At 42.8% G+C, this 18,823-nt stretch overlaps 1 protein-coding gene across 2 annotated transcripts in view; it reads left to right on the top strand.

Moving 5' to 3' along the window:
• Window positions 1–10,059: 10,059 nt before the first annotated feature.
• LOC118699128 (leukemia inhibitory factor receptor) overlaps window positions 10,060–18,823 on the top strand; it is a 53,112-nt gene continuing 44,348 nt past the window's right edge. Inside the window, exon 1 of one of the 2 annotated variants that reach the window (XM_036402875.2) lies at window positions 10,060–10,145. The gene's annotated coding sequence lies outside the window, so the exon portion shown is untranslated. Of the gene's footprint in view, window positions 10,146–10,411; window positions 10,601–18,823 lie in introns of those variants that run through there. The other variant, XM_036402874.2, reaches the window with a different exon arrangement.

Here is an 18,823-nt window from a genome sequence, read left to right as displayed (position 1 = left end):
AGTGGGTTGGTTCTGCAGCTTGTGTTTTGTCTCAAAAGTTAAGAGTAGCATCACATTTGGTCAGTGACCGCTGCAGAATAGAATGAGGGCTAGCTCCCTGGAAATTTCTATGACACTTGGCACCACAGACTATAGACCTTTGTAAGCAAGTGCTAGAGTAGCTTTTAACCAGCTTCAGAATAACTAAGCAAAAGAGCAAAGGAGAGGGGAAGGGACAACAAAAAAGAAAGAAAAAAGATCCAATTAAAACAAGGAGAGAAATAGAGAGGCAATAGTATTTGCAGAGCTGTAGTAGCTAGTGAAACTAACAATTTTGGGGTGTTTAAGGTAAGACTGCCCCCAGATTTTCTCTTCTAAAATTCAAATGCTTATTTCTGTGTCAATCTGAGAGAGACTGATGAGTAGCTCCCTTTGGAAGAACAGTTATTGTTGTACTTCTTCTTACCAGCTGTGAGAGCCCATCCCACTGGCCAACTGGTACAAATTCCCCCTGAAGCCTTTGGTACACTCCCTCTTTCTGGAGTTGGAGCCAGTTGCGCTACCAGACCAGACTTCACATCCATGTGCAGCCTGCAGTCTCTCTGGCAACCACTTCTTGCCAAAAAAAAGCAATGATTTATGCAACCACTGTCATCTGTGCAGCATATAAGCTTATCTCCTAATTCCAGAGCCTCTCTCTGGGGTTGCGGGCACCGGAGCTGTGAGATGCTTGCTCTGCTATCACTGCAGGACAGTGCTGCTCTGTACTCCCAGCTGGAAACAGAATAACCAGCCCTTAATTCCCCAGAGTCACCTTTTCCCACTGCTGCAGAGCTTTGGCACATACTCATGGCTGCTGTAAATCCTGCCTCCTCTGGATGAAGGGAAGGCTAGGAAGAAGCCTTTGCCACTCGGATGTCAAAAGAAAACATGTTAATGGCACAGCTTACATTACTGTCGAAGAAGTGGGAGTTTCAGCAAGTCTTTCTGTCCAGGCTTTCTCTTCTGTGGGTGGGAGGAGTCAGGCCATTCTGAAATAGCTCAACACAAAGGGTAGTGTTCCCGTGAAGTCCGGGAAAGTGGTAGGATTGCACAAGAGAGTTGTCAAGGTTGCTGCCTGTAATAAGGGACAGGGTGAATCATAGTCTGACTGTCACGGGCAAATACAAGTTTCTTCCCAGCTTTCTGAGAAAGCCTCACTGTTCTGTGTGAAAAACGCACAGTTTCTGCACCCAAGTACAACGGGGGGAAAAAAGCATGCCCTGGAGCAGGGATCAGAACTTTGCACTTCCCGCTCCTTCACTCCTTCACCACCTTCACTCCCGCTTCAGCCCTTTCTGCCTCCACTGCTTCCCTCTTGGTTTTTAAGGGATGTCCACGCTTCAAAATCAGAGTGGACAGTGCCCTCTAGCCTAAGGAGGCGGCCAGAGCACCCTGGGGGCACGGAAAAGCCTCAGGAGCACCCCCTTCCCATTGCACTCCAGCTCTTCCCAATCAAACCTTCAAAGCCTGTATGCATTTCTTGTTTCTCCCTTGTGACTACAGAGAAACAAATTTCCCTAGTGTTTAAATCCAAGAGAGGGCTTCAGGGCCACAAATGCCAATTGAGGCTTGAGTAGAACTGTTGAGCAGGTAGGGCAAGACGTGACACAAAATATTGATGTTAATGCTATCTCCAAAGCCAGAAGAGATTCCATCTAAATGTGACTTCACACGGTGTGTATATTTTACATCTTAACAGGCCGAAACTTTCAGAGTCCTCCTCAGGATCAGTTTTGCCAACTACAGGCATGAGACAGAAGACTGCATGTGAGGCCAGGGGTCTGGAACAAGGCATGGTAGAATTGCTGCCTGTTGGTACACAAAAGTCAAAAGACAACAAACCTCAGCTTACAGAGCTATGTAGAGGAAGGCAAAACTGAGAAAACAAATGAAACAACAGGAATTTCCTTTTGGCTAGAACAAGTGCTCTGTGCTCAGCAGGTTGCTTCCTGAGAGCCTTTTCCTGTGTTCACTAGATGCTTTATTATACATTTTAGGTTCAGCAGAGAGTGTGTCAGGACCTTGACTTTTAAGTTTGCAATTTTCATTAGAGTGAAGGAGAGATAGCAGCCTATCCAAGTAGGAGGAACATCAAATTCCCAAATGCTGCAGTGTCTATATATATCTGTCAGGCTGCATTTCACAGCAGCCCCATGCATTAAGCAGGGAACAGGCACAGGCTGAAGAGGCACTCAATACTTAGAGATTGCAACAGCCAGAATGCCAAAACCAAACACCCTCACTGAGGCTTCACTGAACTACCTCTAAAATTGCAGATAAAAGCCTAATAAAAGCTTCTGGCATGTATGTTCTCCTCAAAGACAGGCACTCCTCCCAGACAAGTTAGTTTCCCTGTTCCAGCAGGCACCCAAATGAATCAGTTATAGAGTTTTGTGGAGGGTGAGCACTGCTGTCATGCTCAGATGTGGGCTCACAAAGAGTAGAGTCCAGATGATCTTTGCAACTAGGGACAGAGCTCACCTCCCTCAACTATGATGCCTCAGAAAATGGACAGAAGGCAAGTTCCTTTTTTCCTCAGATTCCTACTGTCAGTTCATCCTGGCTATTGCAAGCCTGCTTGAGTCCCTGGCTGTGCCTGAAATACTCCAATCCAATGGCTAAGGCACAAAGCTGAAGTTTGAACTCAGCACCTCCACCAGACTAAGGTCAGCCTAGAGCCCAGGACTGTGGTTTGACACACAGCAGGAGCGCTCCTTCAGCTTCTGCCCTTGGATGTTAACTCCAGCCCTATAGCCCTTTAATCTTCGCCCTTGGCTGTTTATTCCTGTTTATTCCTACCTCCTACCAGCCTTCCAGAGTCATGATGTTTGTACTTAGTGTAGCTCAGAGCAGGAAAACGATTCAGTTAAAATATAACTTGAGGGGAGGTTAATAAAAAAAAAAAAGGAAAAAAAAAAGAAATCTGAAAAAAGAAAAAAGAAGAAAAGAAAAAAGAAGAAAAGAAAAAAGAAGAAAAAAGAAGAAAAATTTTTTTAAAAAAAGAGAAAAGAAGAAGTAATTGTTTCCTCAATCTGTATTACTGTGTGGAAATACACAAAACATTATGTTTACAGAATTCAGAATCACAGAATAAGAGACATATGATAGATGCTGAAGCTCACACTGGTGGCAAAAAATGTACCTGCCAAACCCTAATCTAGGCCAACACATGCATCAACTCATTAAGAGGCATGAGATTGTGCCTCACTCATGCGCTCGCAGCACCTGTCTGAAGAATGCGCTTTGCAGCCTCCTAGGTGAGCTGTGTTTCAGAGCAGGGAGGACAGAACAGAGACAAGTGACTGTGAATCCATTTCAGCTCAGTGCTGACAGATGTGGTTCTGTGGCCCCTGGTTGGTCTGCATCTCATGTGACCCCAGTGGGGAATGAATGCCTGCCTAGACATCCAACTTGGCCAAGAACGGAAACAAGACAAAGCATGCTCAGTCACACAATTTTCAGTATGTACGTACATTTCTGGTGTCTCCAGTGCTGTCAACACATGTTCTAAAAACGGTTTTGCAAGAAATTGTTCTCTGCCTAAAGAAGCTCAGCCTTGCAGCACTGATGCTTCAAAAAATCAGGCCCTGTGCAGACAGCTCCTTTGGCTTTACCAGGTTATGCAGAGGCAAATTAAAATTGCCATTAGTCTTCAAATTACTGAAAGCAAAAGTGCTTGTTACACCAGATGGGAGGAAGTAAGGATGTACACAGATATGTAATTAAGTCAATACTAGGTTAGAATTGTATGTCATTATAGAGTTTTATTACTGTAGACAATAATAAAAATAAGGTTGAGAACAAAATTGGGCCCACCTTGGTGGAAACTCCTAGAATAGATACAGAATTTGCAGCAATAAGTAACCTCATGCAAAGAATTGCCTGCTTTTATGAAAACTTCTTTCAGCCTGACTTCCAAACATGCTGGAAATATCTGCTTTACTAAGGTTAGCACTTCTGTTTGTGTTCAAATGCAGACCTTTTATTAGTTTACAAGAGAACTGGGGTTAACAAGGGTAAATAAAACACTAACAAAAAAACCCAGTATTTTTAAGTCAGGCCCAGAAAGGACAAAGTTTCTTCTAATAACTGCATTTTTCCATCGTATTCTCCAAGGCCACACCTTGAGGCATCTTATTTGCATATTGTTTAGTACTGTAACATCCCAAGCTTTGATGCACTGCATCAAGAAGTATTGAAACCCACATCTGAAAAACGACATGGAAAGACTGGCAGAAGGAATGCTGTGAACCATGTGAATACAGAACTTCCTGTTTTCCTGAAAAGCATTTGTTACATATCTCCACCTCCTCTCTAGCTGAGCTCTCTTTGTCTCCCTACTTCTATGCTGATGCATAGAAATTAGCTTCCAAGCAGTGAGTGGGCTAACAGCTCCATCCAAGGATAGTGTTGGAGAAGTCATATTTCTTTCCCTGGATTCAGTTCAATGTGGGTAGAGAGTGTTGCTGCCTGGAAGCTTTGTGCAAGGAGAATTTTGAAAATTCTAGGGACTTGGGATTCACTAAAACTGGCAGCTCAGCTTGAGTTACATGAATTCTGATTGAATGGAGATCAGCTCTGGAGTGCATCTAAAGTTCATAACAGCTTAGAGCACTTCAAATTTATCCAACGTTCATCAGACATGTTCAGGCCATGGACTGATGAACAGAAAATCTGAAGCAACAACTTACTAAGCCTTGAAGTACAGAGGGCATTTCTTGGTGAGATCTCTTAGAAATAGATAAAGCATGGCAGTATGTAGCTGATAAATTGGTGATCAGAAAAGTGTGACTGTTGGGAAAGGCACTGCACTGGAAATAGAGCCAACACAACAGTGACAATGAGTTGTGAAATAAGGAGCATAGTTGAAAGTTGCACAGAACATGACAGGATGTTTGAATGTGATACACTGCTGTCAGGGAGCCAGTGAAGCGCCTTGTAAAATTACAGGCATATGAATGTCTGAGATGTTCTTGGTATCTTTTATTTTCAGATTTCCATGCTTCTCTGGCTATTACAAATCTAAATTGCTTCTGACTCTCATAAATCCTTTTTTTTTTCTTATGTAATTAGGCCCTCCCAGTACTGTACAAAATATGCTTCTTCAATTTCATACCTATAAATCATACTTAGTTCTAGGACTGATTCCACCAACTCTTCCACAATCAGCAATATTGTAACAATTTGTTGATGTTTCTTCAAAAATGTATATTTAGCTTTATTCATTCCCAAGAACTATTCTATGTCCTATATCACAGTCTCAACAGCTGACCTCTCACGCTACTGTATTAGACTCAGCAATATGATGCATCCAACGTGATGATTAAGCCTGTGCTGTACTTGACACTGCAGTGTAAGCAGTGGCACAAGTGCTTAGACTGAAAAGCAGGCCTGGCCTGCAGCTGTTAATTGGTTACAGCATGGAGATTGTTGCAGCAGGGGAACTTCAGCACCAGGTCCCTTCTCAGGCACCAGTTCACTGCAGCCCCTGCAGACGTGTTTAACTGAGGTGTTAAGACTTAGCTGAATGAAATACAAATGGAAATGCCTGTTTGTGAGAGCACCAGAAGCCACACTAGAGCAAGGGTGGAAAGAATGAGCATTGCTAGACACAATGGGCATCACTGACCTTACTCAAATCAAGGAATGGTGAGGAGTGTGCTGGTTACATCAAGATCACAAGATAAGACCAAAAGTTCTGTTCCCTTAGCACACGCTACTTGTCACCCACCCCCAAAACTGTGCTCTGATAACATGGGCTCAGATGACATCTTCTCAAAGAAAGGCAGACAGGAGCCATAAAAATGTGAAAATGAGGATATAAGGTGATGGGCAGAAACTTTTCCAAAGGTTCTGTAGAGCAAGGCAAGGAAGAGGAAGGGTCTGAGGCAAGACCAGACCACAGCTGCTTGACTCAGGAGGATATAAAAGACCTGTTCAAAGGAATTGTTTGCAGTTGCCAGTGAAGATGGACCCAAGGTACTCAGTGAAAACTCAACAGCTGGTACCCCCACTTCTATCCTACACACAAATGCCCTAGTTAGACACAAAGATCTTGGCATTTGGCAATGTGTGGCAATGTAATCCATCTCCTATCACCTCTGTAATGCATGGGAGAAGCTTTACTTTCACTGCCAACAAAAAGGGTCCTATTATGGACAGTGAATCCAATATTTCAACACCATGTATTTCCTGGGCATCTGAGGCAGATTTTTTTCCCAGTGAAAGGAATGTGAGTGCATTAAATTTAATTGGTTTTGGCAAATAGTGTTTTTCTTCCCATTTCTTTTTAAATTCATGGCACTATCAAAGTTAGTGCAGGTCAGTAGATCAAAGTCCTTCATAGCTTCTCCCTGTAAACACAAAAACCACAAAGGGCTACATGGTTTTCCTACAGACAAGAAAGACCAAGGAATTTTTTGAAGCCCTTTAACAATATATTGCCAACATGTCCCTGGTTTTACAGTCATAGGTCTTTAATGATGAAGAAAATGCTCTGTATTTGAAAATTATTAATTACCAAGAGTTTATTTCTCTGGGATCAGTGTCCTCATTTCCAAGAAAAGCTCCATGTCAGCTTGACAACAAGAGATGCCTCCACTGAGAGTTCATAGGAAAGAACTGCTGCTTTGTAAGTGCACAAAAATACATGCACTATCCCCAGTACTCGAGGTTATTCTTGGCATGAGCAGAGGTTACTCCTGCATTTATCACAGCCAATCTGAGTTTTGTTATTGGCCTTCCTGAACACATTTAGTTGGACCCAAATTTACTTTGTCGGTTGTATTATATAATTTTGTTTTAAAGAAAACAGGAACTGATAGCCCATAAAAACAACCATTGGCAGACCTGTGCCGGCACTACTATATATTTGCAATTTCTGGCTTTTGTAAACACTGGTAGAAGTAGTACCTTTCAAACTTCTGGTTAAACTGTATGGTTTGTAAAATGTGCACACAGCTTCTCAGCAAAGGAAGTTCTCTAATATTCTTTATTGGCTGGAGGAAAGTGGGTGCCAAATACAACTGTGAAATGAGAAACAATGCACAAAGGAAAAGTTCCAGAACATCAACACATCCGTTCCTTTTCTCTGCCATAAATAACCAACACACCCTGAAACACAAGACTATATGGCTCCAGGAAACTCTCATTAATGAAAATGTCCTAGCTGGACTTCTCACTTTCATTTGGAATTACGTGCCTGAGAAATTTTTTCTGACCTAGACAGCAGATCTGTTGTTCTCTAAGTAATACTAAGCTCTGAGATAGACTAAAATAAACTGAAGCTAACCTACTTTCCATAGAGACTTAAACCTCTCCCTCTCAATGTCCAAAATATAAGTGTTGAAAGGCACAGCCCTGCTGCTGTTGACATCAATGACAAGATCCTACACTGACTATATTAAGACATAGTTGTGTGTTCCAGCATCTGTCCTTCAGTTTTCTGGAAAACACAGATAAGGCAGGAAACAATATAAATGGTTTTCTTGTATATACTCTATGCAGATAAATTTCCTCATAAAGTATAGCAGCTATGATATTTTATGGAGAAGACGTCATGATGAGACTGTATGCATGCATAGCATATTTACTGAAGATCAGAAGTAGCAGGGTAATTAGGCCACTCATTTATCTAGGGGATGTTTATATTAAAATTATCATATTTTGCTGTATAAAAAAGAGATAACTGATACCAACCATCTGTAGTCTTATCCTCTTGAAACTTGTGCTATACAGACTTGTCATAAATTGTACCAGACCTAGAAATTTCTGTCTCCTTAACTTCCAACTGAGTCACTGAAAATTGACTCATTATTACAATATTAAAACATTAATACAAATTCAGGAACTATCCCTAGCTCTTTTTTTGTCCTAGAACTCTCTTCTAATTTCACAATCACACTTTTCTGCTTAAAAAACCATCAAACATACACAGCTCCTCTATGAAATATCTGTGAATTACAGGAAAGCTATCTGGCTAACAAAACAGAGGAAATAGTAAAAAATACTATTGTTTCATTTTGTGATCAAGAAAATTTGCAAATCTTCTGCCACTACTGATGGTATCATGCTATAGGGCTTTTGGACAAGTGAGATGCCTGTGAGCCTTTAATAAAGTTGAAATAGCATGAGCTGCAGAAAAGAAAGGTAGTAAAATTTCATTTAACATTTTCAATGCCTTTTAAAGACAGTTCTTGTGTCATTTTCTTGGATGGAAGTGTGTATCATCCGTGGCACAAAGTACATGCTACATCCTCATGAAACTTAAATGCAGACTCTAGAGAGGGCACCAGGCTGCAGTTAATGAGATCTGGAAACAAAGAGGCAGTCCTCCCTTGAAAAGGTGTGTACAATGAAATGTCCACCTTCTCCTCAAAGCTTGTGGTGCTATGGGTATTCCCAGTTTCATTGGGATTTGGTTGCTTTTGCATGAAAGAAAGTAGAAGGGCTTCTGGGCTAGAATACAAACCAAATGGGAAAATGTTCTTAGGCAGCTGACATATCAAACCTCTTTGTGCCTGCACTGAAGACTTCACCACAGAATTAGCCATCCAGCAGCCTTTCTAGTGAGGAGAGATTTGGTACTGTGAAAAGATGACTGATATGCTGGAAAGGCAACTGCTTGAACCTACTAAATAGAAGATCCCTAATAGGAGTCTTGTGATAAAGTCTGTCTATCCTTGGAGTTGTGAGTGTTTCAGTGTGCATCAATGTTCTGCTTGGGATTCAGCCAATGGTTGAATCCCAAGCCCATGGCTTGTCTTCAAAAAAGGTTTAAAATAATCCAGGAATTGTAGCTGTATAAGGAGACTCAACCCTTCCTCTTGAGAGGCCAACACACAGACAAGTGTCTCAGGGTTCAAGGCCTGAAGTCAAGGTGTTCTTGAGCTAGAACAGATCTGAAGTCATGTATCATGATGCATGACTGAACCACAAGGTTCAGGTGCATCTTGCTGATCTACTGCATGTCCAGTTCTGTTTGCACAACTAAAAATGCTGGATAGGAGATAGAACAGTGACACATTTCTTCTCTACAGAACAGCCTGTCTTCACTTAGACTGTGCAGGTAATGTGCAGGATGGCAGGAGAGTCTGGATTTGGGAACTTGAAGTCTACTCAGCCATCATGGGACAAAAGTCTGGCCCAGGAATGCCATGCAAGTATTTGCAGTTTTCTGTCATCAGGGTTGTGAGAGAAACAAAAAATCTGCAGCAACTTGGAAAACTGCACTAGGAAAATGTAGGCAGAAAAACACAAGGAAAATCCAGCACACACTTTTTCTCCCCATTCTCCTGTGGTTGACTGGGGCACAACAGAAGAGCCACAGGCTTGCCAACTCTTCTGATTTTATGGGTCTCGTGGCATTTTTTTTTTTAATTGCCCGACTCTTGAGACTGTGGGATTGTGAGGATTTCAAGTTTAATTTATAAGAGAGGCTGACATGCAACAGTTGCGGCTTCAAAGAAATGCTGGAGGTCAAGTCTCAGACCTCAAAAACTAGTGGCAAATATAAAGATAAAATGAATCAAGAATTGCCTGCATCTGTGGAGCCAGGCCCACCGCGTCCAACCCTGGAGGTCTGGCAGCGCTGGAAGTGTTCGAGGCACTTTTCTATAAAGGGTGTTTGACCGCATCCCTGAGAAAACCCGAAAGGCTCAGATGAGCTCCGCGCCTTCACCCTCCGGCAGCACACTCGCCCCAGCCCGCGGGGACCCAGCCACACCGCCGGCGCTGCAGGGTCCCCGCCAGCTCGGCCCCACGGCACGGCCACGGGCGCCGTCAGCCCGCAGTGCCGGGCAGCTTCGGCACGGCAGCACCGGGGCTGCTGCAGCGGGGCCGAACCGGGCCGTGCCGGGCGGCGGGAGGCGGCGGTGCCCGGGGCAGGGCCGGGGGCGGCGGCGGGCGGTGCGAGGCGCAGGCTCCTCCCGCGGGCAGCCCGCCAGCCCCGCTCCTCCATCCCTCCCTCCCTCTCTTTCCCTCCTTCCCTCCCTCCCTCCCTCCGCGGCTCCATCCCTCCTTCCTGTCGGCGCTGCGCACTGCTGCCGCCGGAGCTGGGCCGCGCCGCGCACCGCCCGCGCACCCGCGGCATGCGGCCCCCTCAGGGCACGGCCGGGCGGCGCCGGGTGAGTGTGGGGCCGCGCCGGGCGCCCGCTCCCGGCCGCTCGCACCTGGGAGGGGGCGGCCCGAGGGGCGCGATGATGGATGTTCCCTCCATCCCTCCCTCGCTCTGCCCGCCCCGGGGAGGTGCCGGCCGGGAGGGGCGGAGGGGGGGGGGGGGTTGGCAGCCCCACCGGGACCCAGCGCGGCGGCGGGGATTTTCGGAGAGCCCCCGGCTGCCTGCCTGGTGTCGTGCGGCTCGGGGCTCGGCCGGGGCTGGGGACAGGTGGCGGCGCCGGGGGCGCGGCGAGGGTCGGAGCCGGTGCGGGCGCAGAGCGCGGCAGCCTCCCTCGGGGCGCGGGGGGAGACCGGCGGCTCCTGTCTGCCGCTGCCGGAGCCTGCGACTTAAATAGAGGCTGTGTTTTGTCAACAGCTCATTCTGCTGGCCGGCAGGTTGGCTGGCTCGAGGACTGAGCAGCGGGTAAATACTATTTATGCCTTTATTTCATTTTATTTTATTTCATTTTATTTTATTTTATTTCATTTTATTTCACTGCACTTCACTTTATTTTATAATAAGTAGCACCCTTTTGAAAAACCGAATTTAGGAGGGGACTCCAAAACCCCTTCTGTATTTGGGGAGCATCCAGACATGCTGGGTGCCTCTCTGCGCACTGGCTGTACAGGGACTCTGGCACAGCGGCAGCTGTGTCTGTTTTGAGTGATTGAATTTCTGATGTGTCTAGATACCGTGTTTGAAAACGATCTGTGAAAACCTTTGAGGCAGTTCTGTAAAGAACGTTATTCCGTTGTAAGATTCAGCGTGTAAATTTGAATTGACTATTTTGTACTGGCAGGCTGTGTGTTACTTCGGTAGGAATTGGTTATATGCTTGCTTGCTTTTTCAGTTGTTATTGGTGGTGAATGCCTGGGAAGTTTGCTATGAATGGGAGTGAAAATCTGGATAGGTATTATAATCACCTATTACTGAGGAGAGTGGGATAGTGAGCTGATGTGTAGGAATTGTCACTCTGATTCTTTTTGACAGACTTTTACACTTAAAATTGCCATTGCAAAAATAGTCAAATATTTATATTCCATTATCAAGGCCATGTCGTGTCAAAGTTCCTTCAGGAAAGCTTGGGAGTTGGGTTGACTTCTGCTGTACTTGAAACTCAGCTTGTTACCTAAGTAAGACAGTGTAACTTGCCTTTGATATCTCACCTGGAGGTCCATTCTGCCTTTTCTCCTTACTGTAGAAGAAATATTTAAATTCTTCCTAAACCCTTAGTTCAACCCCAGAGCATGAACCCAGACTGCTAATAACGCTAAGCAGGTTTAGTAACTGTGAGAAAGATTGAACTCTATCTCATGCCACGTTCCCTCTCAAATCAGCATGTGGCATTGCCAGCTGAGACAGTATGTTTTTTTGGTGTAGCTCCATCAGTGCCCACATGCTCTATATATAAAGCTTTGCACATCCTGTAGGGAAGAATGCATGAATGCCTTGATCTGCAGAAAGTCTGTGCTTGTCCTTAGCTCATCAACCATTTTATGCTGCATGATTTTGGTGATAAAGATAAGCTTTGATTTCTGTACATAAAGGTGAGAATAGACCTAGAAGTCTCCTGGATTTGGCCACAATTTGAATGAAGATCAAAACAAAAATTATCTTTGATGAGGGAAAGGATTGGATGTGCAAGAGACAGGAGCAAATGCCATGAGTGTATCCACAGAATGAATAGCAAGCACCATATCTGCACTTGGCTATTATTTGTCAGCATGAGTTGCTGACCATTAGCTGGAGATAGATCTGCAGGTTACTTGGGAGAGGTTTAAAAAAGACAGATAGTCTCAGTAGACTGCAGGGCTGTGATCTACCCTGGAAAAATTGCAGAAAGTCACAAAAGGAACACTTACTAATCATTAAGTTGGACCTGGTTTGGAATATAACTTTTAGGGAGTCAGTAGATCACACAATTTTGTTTGCTTTCTGTTTACTAAGTATTTGCATCCTTTCATCTTATCTCTGTTTCACCTATTCAAACTTTTATCAGCACTACTGAGTGATAACAGTTTCCATTGTGCACTCTCCAAACGCACCACTTTAGTCACCTAGAGCAACCAGCGGCAAGCATTATCTGTGAATTAGATTGTGCAAAATCCCTTTACAGGTGTGCTGAGGAAAGGGAGAAACTTAACCTTCAGGTGAGGGCATTCTCGCAGACTTGCCGAAGGCAAATCAGGAATACATGGGAGCAGCCATATGGGTGGAGATGCTCCAGCATCTTAAGAGAGGAAGACTTTTTCACAGGTGGCAAAGCTGCTGCTGCTACTCTAGCAGGTATTCATAGGACTTTAATTTCAAGCACTTGCTGAGTTACAGTCTCTGGCTATAAGGTCATATCTATTTCAGCATCATGCAGCTGAGGGTGTTGGAAAATGTTTTAAAAAATATCTGAATTTATTGACATCCATATGTATCCATTAACATCCAATGCTAGAACAGAATCTCTAAATGTATTAGAAACAGCCCTTTTAGAGTATAAATGTTGGATTGCTTAATCCAATGAGTATCTGACAGCAAATTATGTGCTTTATGAAAAGATATATTTAAAGATGTATTTAAACAACCTAGATGTTTGTAAATACTGACTCTATCTTGCAGAATGCCGTATATCCCAAGGCTGATGCAGATGAATTATGTTTTTCTTTTGCCCCTGAGATTTAGTTATGATTATTCTTGACCGGTAGGCATCAAATTTGTCTAAAAAAAGAAAAATAAATTGCTTCTAGATAAGACTTGAGAAGTGCTCTATGCTCCAAAGTTAGTTGATACATTTTGTTCCATAAACAGTTTAATGTAAAAGATGACAATAATTTTTGGGACCAAGACCTGGAGTCCACAATCCTGCACGTCCAGGGAGTGACATCTCACAAGGACATGACTGTAGCACTGAGTCAGTGGTTGCTTAGGCTTCAGAATCGACAGAAGGGCTGGAGGAGTCTTCATCCTGACTCATCTGGCACTTTGAGTAGCCTGAGGTGTTTCTGATACCCCCGCAAGTGCTGCAGTGACTTGGGTTGCTTCAGAAAAGGGAACATTCCTGCTGTTTTCTTCTCCTATATCTTTAAACAAAAGCAACAGCTTTTTTTCTTTGGAACCTGATTCTTTGGTTCTGTGCTCATTTTATCAGCAGGTACAAGCAGGGAGTAGTTGCTTTGTGAATCTTGAGTGTTTAAGCATCAGGCAAGTGGTATGGTCCTGTCAAAGGTGAGACTGCATCTGTGCATGCTGATGCCTACTAAGTTTATCATCACCTCTCCTTTTTTTTCATTTTTCTCTCTAATATTTAACTGCAACTAAGTGGAATTTTCAAACATGTCTCTATTAGATTGAAGCATTCAAATTTGGGTTTTATACATGCTTAAATGCCTTCAGGCATGATCTTCCAGAATCGTATGGATTTCTTCCAGAGTCATTAGCATGGCAATGATGAAGGCCATACAAATTCCTTGATGAACAGACCTATTTTCTTACCTGTATTTTGCAGGATTGAGGGGCAGTTAGGATATCTATCACTAGAAAACACAGAAATCCCCTGTGTTCTTTGCCTTCCTTCTGTACTGACTTACAAACTAACAGATTTTAATTAGAATAAATAATCTTTGGAAGTTGTTATCTATCCCTGGGAAATATATTTGGGGGCTGTTTTTAATGCACATTATCATTTATTTGCTGCTCACTGCTATCCTCCTTCCTCTGGAAAATTTGCAGTCCCTACATTTACAGTCTGTGGGAGCCCTGCTGCTATGTGTGTCCATAAGGTCCTTGAACTCCTGCGAGCACCAGAAGCTCAACAGGGCCTTTTGCCACTTTGCTGCTGTCTGCCTTTCCCTGCTGCTGTCTCTTGGAATTATTCCTAGTAGCAGGTTTCACTGTAAGCAGAAAGTGCTTAGGCTAAAAATAGCTCCTAAGCCATTGGTATGAATGTTGGTCAGGGTGTAAGGTTTTGAAGGGCATATGCACCCCCTCCTTTCTGTGCACTGTCTGGAGCTGGCACTGGAGTGAGGTCAACTGTTGCTACAGCAGAACCAGCTTTCCCTTATCCCACAGGCAGGGAACTGCTGAGTTGTCAGCTGTTGAGTCCAAATTGTGCCTTTTACCTCAGGGAGCACAAGTTATAAAAGCATGTGTCATGGAAACAAGGACAGCACTGTGGCAATTCCCTGCTCCTTCTGCCTTGCTTCCTACCCTGCCAAAAATCAGACCCTCAGCACAGCCCAGAGCAGAGGATGGGCTGCTGTGTTGGCAGGTTGGTTTTAGCACTACCTCCCCCCTCTATTGGGCCGTGTGTTGTCAGGGTGCAGTCTTCTTTCTCATCCCTATACCCAGTTTCCTGCAAAACCAAAAGCACAGCCTTTCAGCCATCCTCCGTCTCCTGAAATTTCCTTTAAGTAGATAAAGATGTGCTTTCTTGAGGTTGATTTTATGTTGCAGCATTCTCTCCCCAGTCAGCCAGTTTCAGTGATACAGGATCATTGGTTAGGAAATTATTGTGGGGTTTTTTTCTTCATTTTTGGTGGAGTTTTTTGGAGATTTTTTTTTTTGTTTTCTTTTGTTTTGGAAGGGAATGGTTCTATATTGATGAGTAATGTTATGCTAGTGTTCTCTGCCAGTATAGCTTACTGCATTTTCATCAACAGTCAAAAATACTTTATTATGGAATATATGTATATTCCAAAAATAGAGGTGTGCATTTATGCTTGCTTTGTACCTACAGCTGCACTGATAACAGCTTTATAATATTGACTGAACCTTGATAGTTTCATATCAAGGTTGCCTGGTAATTTGTAGTGCATAATCATGAGATTTAAATAAAGCAATGTATTTGAGTGTTTTCTTTAGGTGATAAACACTCTCTGAAAAGTATGCTGGAGTGTTTCTTATGCTTGCATAATTTTGTTGTTATTGCATAAGTTGCTTAAAGGTATAATGAAAGTACAAGCAACAGGGGTGGTTGAGGGTGGTTTACTCTATCAATCTGGCTCAGAAATGGTCCGTGTTTTACTTCTGGGCCTCAGCCATCCACTTAAGCTAGTTTTGCTCCCTGAATAAATCAATTTCTTCCCTCCAAGAAGAAATGCAGGCTCAGTTGACCACATGTAACTCAGGCACAGTTGAGCATTTTTTCTGGATGGTGGGGGTATGGCCTATGGCGAGGTTGGCTAGGGTGGTGAGCAGAGCAAGTCAGCTCTCTCCCAGCTGGCTTGATGCCCTTGAATGCCCTCCACATTGTGCCCTTGGGCATGACACAGGTTTCAGCCTAAAGCTTTAAAAAATTGCTCTTTCCTAATTTCAAACATTTTGAACACAGAAGAACAGGAAAAGCTGCTTTGGAGCCAGCCTGGCCACTTGCTGCAAAATTGTCTAGCCCAGACTCAGGGTGGTCTCAAACAGTGTGAAGGTGAGCCCCTCTGCAGCATTTAGGCTGTGGGTGAAGACACCTCCACACTGCAGTCCATCAGGGTGGTCTGAGAATATCTGATAGACATATTTTCTTTTCCTTTATTGGCTGCATTTCAAATTACATGCATGTTTGAGAGTTGCACATCCCACATATCTTGGAGAATCCATAGGAAAGAGAAATTTGGACAAGTGAAAGAAGAGTCTTGACTCTGCTCAGCGTGGGGCAGGTCTGGGCAGTTGCCTTTTGGGGTTGTTTGGTGGTATCTGCCTTAGCCTGGCAGCCCTTCTCCTTTCCAAACAGGATTTAGCACAGTCATCCAGAAGCTCTTGTGCCAAGACAGCAGTGCTGCTCATCATGTGATGTAACTATGTTTGTATGGCAGATCATGGTTTTGTCCTTCTTGAACTGGGTGCTCTAATGGCCTCTCTTAAGTGTAGGAACAGTGAGGACAGAGCTTCAAAATATTTTTCTCAAATAATTGGTTTGAATATTACTGCAGGGCAAAAATGCTTCCTAAATAAAATGAACTTCAGAAGAAAATTATAATGGTCAGTATCATAGGTGGAGCTTCTGCAGATTCTGAAGTCCAGAGGGTGAATGTAAGTTATAAGTATTCCAATTATAACTAATTTTCACAATAATTCATGTTTTGGATCAGGTTCAGCCCTTGTGGCAAGGGACGTGTGACCTCTGAGGTTTTTACAGCTACTCTGGAGCTAAAACCAAGGAGATAAGCTTCTAATGTTTAATCCTAGGCAGAAAAAAGAGAGGAGGTGAGAGAAAAGGAAAAAAAAAAAGAAAAATATTTGTTTTTGTTGCAAGCTTACGTGTTGTCTTGAGTTATGTGCAACAAGAACAGAAGTACTGTGTGTGTGAGGTGAACTTAAATGTCAAACTCCTTTAGGGCTTCATCTAGTTGTGAGGATATTAACATCTGTTCCCTAGATTCTACCTGTTCCTCTTCCTTTTCCCCTCCTTCCCCCTGCTCCACACATTTCCGAAGATCATGGCTGTGGGAAGCCTTTGGTGCACAGGTCTCAAGGCACGTAACTCATATTTCATCTGCTAGAGCAGCATTGTCACAATTCCCAATATAGAACAGCCTTCTCCAAATTAAAGGTGATTGGTGATTTGTTTTTCAAGATGATGGAAAATTTTTGACCAAATGTTGCCGCATATTTCAAAAGACGGGGTCAGTCTGGGTGTAAATCCAGCAAGATGTTGGGTGACCCTTTTATTGTAAGTCTTACCTCAAAGTCTGTATTTTGTACCTTTCATATTTCTTCCTTCACCATTAAAATCCTTTCTAAAGTGAGATCTGTGCATGATTTGTGCTAATCTAGTCAGATGGAGTAATGTGAACTAAAGGCTTTAATATAGTAAGACTTGCATTGAACCCATATTTAGAATTTCTTAGTAATTAATACACCCAATCTTATTTTTATTTCAACCAGTTCACTCCTCCTGTGAGTACCTTTGCCAACACTTAATTAGTTTTGCTTTTCACAATGTTCGCTTTTCAGTGGAGGTCTACTACATGGCATTTCCTCTCGTGTCTTACACAGTGAGTTAAGTTTAAATCCTTTCTCTGTGTAGGTAGTTGAGAACTGTGACCAAGTAATCTCTCTGAATTAAATAGTTACATTGTGTTAGCCTTTGCAACAACAGACCCAAACTGTTCAAAGTAATAATTTGATCCTGAGTATAAATCGACTTTGTACTGGATGAAACCATTTCCACTGCTAATGAATGGCTAGTTTTTCTCTTGTGTTCTTGGATCAGCAGCTTTTGTAAGGTAGCTTGATCCATACAGAAAAAGTTGTTAGGACTTTTATTTTCAATATCTTTTATGTATTTATTTGCTTGAGCTGATACTTTGAAAACTGAACGTTTTCCAGTTCCTTCCTCATATTTTAACTCGTGAGTGGTGCAGCTGGTGTTAACATGCAAAGAATGCATCCTTGAAAACGTTAGATTCTTGTCTGCTATCCTTTTCCCCTGGTGTATGCATACTTGCTAATCAGTAGGTATCTCTGGGTTGAAATTTGGTCAGTGATTACTGCAGACAGAAATGGGAGCAAGTACTCAGCATTACAATAGCTGCTGTAGAATTAGGTCACTAACAGGCTTTCAGCAAAATAGTGTTAATTTTCCTCTTCACACACTCAAACACATAACGTATCCTTATAATTTCACATATTTTCTGAATGATCCTCAAGTGTGGCATTCCTAGCAATGGTTTGTGTGAGTCTTTCAGCTTCAGGTGCTTCATGTGAGTGCATTAATAGTTCAGCATTCAGCTGTCCTGTACTGAAGACTAAGGAAAGAGCTCCTGCAGTTGGGCTCCTGCCAGCAGTGCAAATGTGAGTTTGTGCATACCTTCATTCATAAGTTAGAATTAGGCATATACTTATGTTTCTGAAATTCCAGAGCAATATGTGTATATATGTGGTTACTGAGGCTTATTATCTTGCTTAAATCTGCAGTGAGTCAGTCACGAGCATCATTCCTTGGCTGTCAAATACCTCTCATCAGAGGACATAGGTGACCTCTGATAGCATTAAGCAGCTTTTTTCATGAGACCTGAGAACTAACATGAATAAGATGCTGCAATCTAAACCCAGCTTTTTGATGAGCTGATCACTTTAAGAATTTAACAAGTATTGGTAAAAATTGCCTCCACTCAATCTCTTCTTTTCAAGTAATGACCATTAGTTTTTGCTGTACTTAATGATAGTCAGTTGGTTTGGTTTTAGTTTTTAAAATTTTCTTATTTGGATGAAATCAGGCACTTGTCACTTGCATTTCTAATACCTACATAGGTATCTGATCTCTTTAAGCTTCTCTACTGTGGTTTACAAATCTTTTCTGTATATAGTATTCTAAAGTAAAATACTTATATCTTATATTACTATGAGGCATATGTATTGGCATCTAAATATGTTTTGCATTTATAGTCCATGTGCAGATTCTGTGAATAATTCTTTAGTATGGGAAATTGCAGAAATGGGAAAAGCAGAGTACTCTCCAAAGATGTTTGAGGTGGTGTTATTTGTGTAATGCTTTGTGAATTCTAATGACTTGTTTGGTGATGAGATTGGTGCGAGCTTTTGTAGAATAATATTTCAGACAAGGAATAAAAAATTATGTGTTGTTGTTTCATACCATAAAATTAAATGTTCTGCTAGTCTGTGGATTTCGACAGGTGAACCTGTAAGGATGTGCTTGGCCTT

Source organism: Molothrus ater, chromosome Z, assembly GCF_012460135.2.
Source record: "Molothrus ater isolate BHLD 08-10-18 breed brown headed cowbird chromosome Z, BPBGC_Mater_1.1, whole genome shotgun sequence".
NCBI lineage: Eukaryota > Metazoa > Chordata > Aves > Passeriformes > Icteridae > Molothrus > Molothrus ater.
Note: the sequence above shows the minus strand (reverse complement) of the source record. Positions and strands in the feature narration are given on the sequence as shown.